Source organism: Cibotium barometz, chromosome 32 (assembly GCF_041138505.1).
Source record: "Cibotium barometz isolate CiBa-2024 chromosome 32, ASM4113850v1, whole genome shotgun sequence".
Classification (NCBI taxonomy): Eukaryota; Viridiplantae; Streptophyta; class Polypodiopsida; order Cyatheales; family Cibotiaceae; genus Cibotium; species Cibotium barometz.
Genome location: NC_141077.1, coordinates 31,956,042 through 31,959,713, shown reverse-complemented (window position 1 = coordinate 31,959,713; position 3,672 = coordinate 31,956,042).

Here is a 3,672-nt window from a genome sequence, read left to right as displayed (position 1 = left end):
TGCAACCATCATGCAAAGGTCCTCATAGGATAAAAAGACAAAGAAGAGGCTTAGTATAATACCATTGGAAGGGACATATCTTGGAATTCAAGATAACAAAAGATGGATGGAAGGTAAAGGTGCAACATGTGTACACGACAAGAGACATACACATGGCACATCTAAAATCATTAAAATCAAACGATTTTATCATGACTGTTTGCTAAAGATACCATATGACGTTGGTCACTCTTGGTCTCGGAAAGTTTAAGTATTTTTACTAATGCATAGGCGAGTAAATTGTGTGTTACACCAAGATATTGTCTTCTCCTCCTCTCTTCTTCTTCAACTTCTTCTTCTTCTTCTCCCTCTTCTTCTTCTTCTTTTTCTCCCTTTTCTTCTTCTTCTTCTTCTTCTTCTCCTTCTCCTTCTTCTTTCTCTTCTTCTTCTTCTTCTTCTACTTCTTCCGTGGCTCACCACACACTACACATCTATCCCATAAGCCATTTCAAATGCTCAACAAAGAGGGTGTAAAGGGTAAGACTAAAAACCCGTTACGTTTGTCTCTTAGGAGACACCGTTGGTGGTCGCTACCAGTGTTCTCGACACCGTTGTTGTCAGTTTGTTGTGCCGCCCCCATGTCCAATGTCATGTTGGACTGGCACTTGTTGCTAGTTGGCAACTATTGCCAGTGCGCCAGGTGTGTGATATTGCTGGTGTTGTCAGTGTGATGCGTTGGTTTTGCCAATTGTTGTGTTACTACCCACCTACATGCACTTTGCAGTGTGCTAGGTGTTGTTACTGATGTTCACTCTGACAACCGCTGTGGTTGCCGGCAGTGTGACATTGTGTACATTGGTACTTGCCTATTCACGATGGATCCTTGGGCTTCGTGCCTCTGTGTTGATGCTTGTGGAGTTTCTATACACCTTAACACATAGGACCCTTAGTCCCATGCTGGGTTGTTTGAGTACCCCAAACACAGACCTTTTGACAGAGCGTAGCCGAGCTTTGATACCACTGTGATGGAAAATAATAGACCTCTCAAAAGTGTGCAGAACAAAAAGTACAAGTGTAAGAGAAAAACACAGGATTGGGTACCAATTGCCCCCCCAAGCATGTGCCAAAATAATCCCCGCTTGAGTATTTATAATTCTTATTATTTCCAAAAATAGATTACAAGGCTATTTCTGCCCGTGCTTACTCTACAAGCTTTCTTTTACAAAAATTAGATAGTAAAATATCAAAAAATCTCACTCTTGTGAGACAGGTGCACTGGCTATGATGCCTTTTTTGCTTCTCATATGCATTAGTGTTAATCTATCTAGACAAATATAATTAGGAGTTTATACAATGGTTGGGAAAATACGACATATAAGAAGATAAACCTTCTGTAATAAGAAGTGTGATAGGTGCACTAGCTATAACACCTTTTTTTGCTTCTCATATGCATTAGTGTTCATCAGTCCAATCAAATATAATTAGGAGTTTATACAATGGTTGGGCAAATATGACATATAAGAAGATAAACCTTCTGTAATAACCAACATGGCCCATGAATCTTTGGACTCCTTTGTAATTTGTTGGGGGTGGAAGTTCTAATATTAATTGGATTTTGCTATCATTCGTGGGTGGATATTCCATTTTTAGAGACAATGTGTCCTAAAATGATTCTATGCTCCAACTAAAACCAAAGTTTTAATGGGTTTAATGAGATGCGATACAGTCTACAACTCTCAAAGACTTGTCTTAGACAAGTAAGATGCTCTTTCCATTTTTAGTGCACACACAAATCATTAATGAATATTTCTAAGCTCTTTCGAACAAGATCCTAAAAAGATGTGCTCATTAAGTGATGGAAAGTGGTTGGGGCATTGGTTAGGCCAAATGGCATGATGTGATACGCATAGATTTCCCACTCCGTAGCAGTAAACGTTGTCTTATGTTAATCTGCTGGATCAATCACCACTTGGTTGTATCCTGAGAAACCATCTAAGAAGCTATAAGCTTCTTTACCAGCTACTCTCTCCAGTACATGTTTTGTATAGGAGTGGATAATGATCCCGGACTGTGGCAGCGTTGACCTTTTTGAGGTTTACACACACTATGAGTTTTCCATTCTTTTTGGAACAATCATTATCGGGGATACCTATTCTGTGTGTTCTATCTCATAGGCAAATCCTGCATCAATGAGCTTGTCTAGCTCCTCTTTGACCATTTGCCCATATTTGGGGTTCAAATTGTAGGCTTATTGTTTAGTGGGAATGGTGTGTTTTACCACTTGCGGAGGAATTCCCTTCATATCCGTGTATTTCTAGGCAAAAACATCTTGATATTCCTTAAGGATACCAATTATTTTTCCTGGATGGGGTTAGATCTTTTGCAATTAATATTGGCTTTGGTTCTTCGGCTGGGTTAGCAAGATTTATCTCTTCCTCGACGGTACCATCATAATATGTAAGAGGTTGTGTGCTAGGTGTTCTTTGAGCTTTCTCACTGCATATTAACTTGTCCCCAATATTGTAGGATTTGAAATACTCATGCACTTTTCTTAAATCTTCTTCATGAGAATTGGCAACCAAGTGCTTTAACTATCATTGTTAGTGCTAAATGTTTCTTCCTCCTTAGTCTCAGTGGTCAAGTATTCACTACTCTCTTCATCTACTGTGGTCTCATATCTTAAATCCACTTCTTTACCCTTGCACATATCATAGGTGTTTTTCTTGCTAGAAGACACCTTAGAACCATAAGGATTTAGCACCAACATTCCTATTCCCCACCTTTGATCTCTGCATTCATGGCTATGAGCCAAATGTTTTCCTAGTATAATCGGGTAGTTCTCCCCTTTGCTAGAAATCAAATACATGTTAACTTCTACCTCCACTGCACAAACAGTGATCTTACGTCCTTAATGACACCCAAACACTTTATGCTGGATTTGTCTCTGACATTACACACATTTCAGCCCCTCCATCAACATACATCCTCGATATATCTTGTGACCCTTAACCCGAGCATCCAAAATCGGGACAACATCTTTGTGGGGATTGGATTTGATTAAATTTATAGGCCTAACATGCTTTTTCATGGGGATCCTTGTGCTATAGATAGTTTTGCCCATTGTTTCCTCAAGAGGGGTGACAACTCCAAGAGTTGTGGATAAGTAATATTAGGCTCTTGTGAACTTAAATCAATGGAAAGATTATAAGATTTGATACCCTTACCCAAAGAAAAGTCTTTCAAAGTAATCTTTTTCTTTGTCTTCTTGGTTTTCTTGACTCTCTTGTTATTATTGCCTTCCTCCTTAGCTTGGCTTTTCTTCTCTCTCACGGTCTCCTCCAAATCTTCTACTTTATCTTCCATATGTTGAGCTTTGGTCCTCTTGACTGCTGATATGGCCTTGAGTTTGTCTATGGGTTCTTTTTCAAGTGTGTTGAGGCCTAACACATTGACCACTTGATTTTCTGCTACCGGTGGTTGTGGTGCCGGTGGTACTCGTGGAATCGCAGATGCCTGATATGGTGGAGGGACATCTCTTAGAAGCAGTTGAGGCAGTTGTTGACACACTGGTTACATACCTCCTTGAGGTCTTCTTGGATATGGATAGTTATACATCCCATGCCCTGGTTCATAATTATAGCAAATGAGCTGATGTGCTTGCCTTCTTGGCCCTCTTCCAACCTCTTGTGGCGC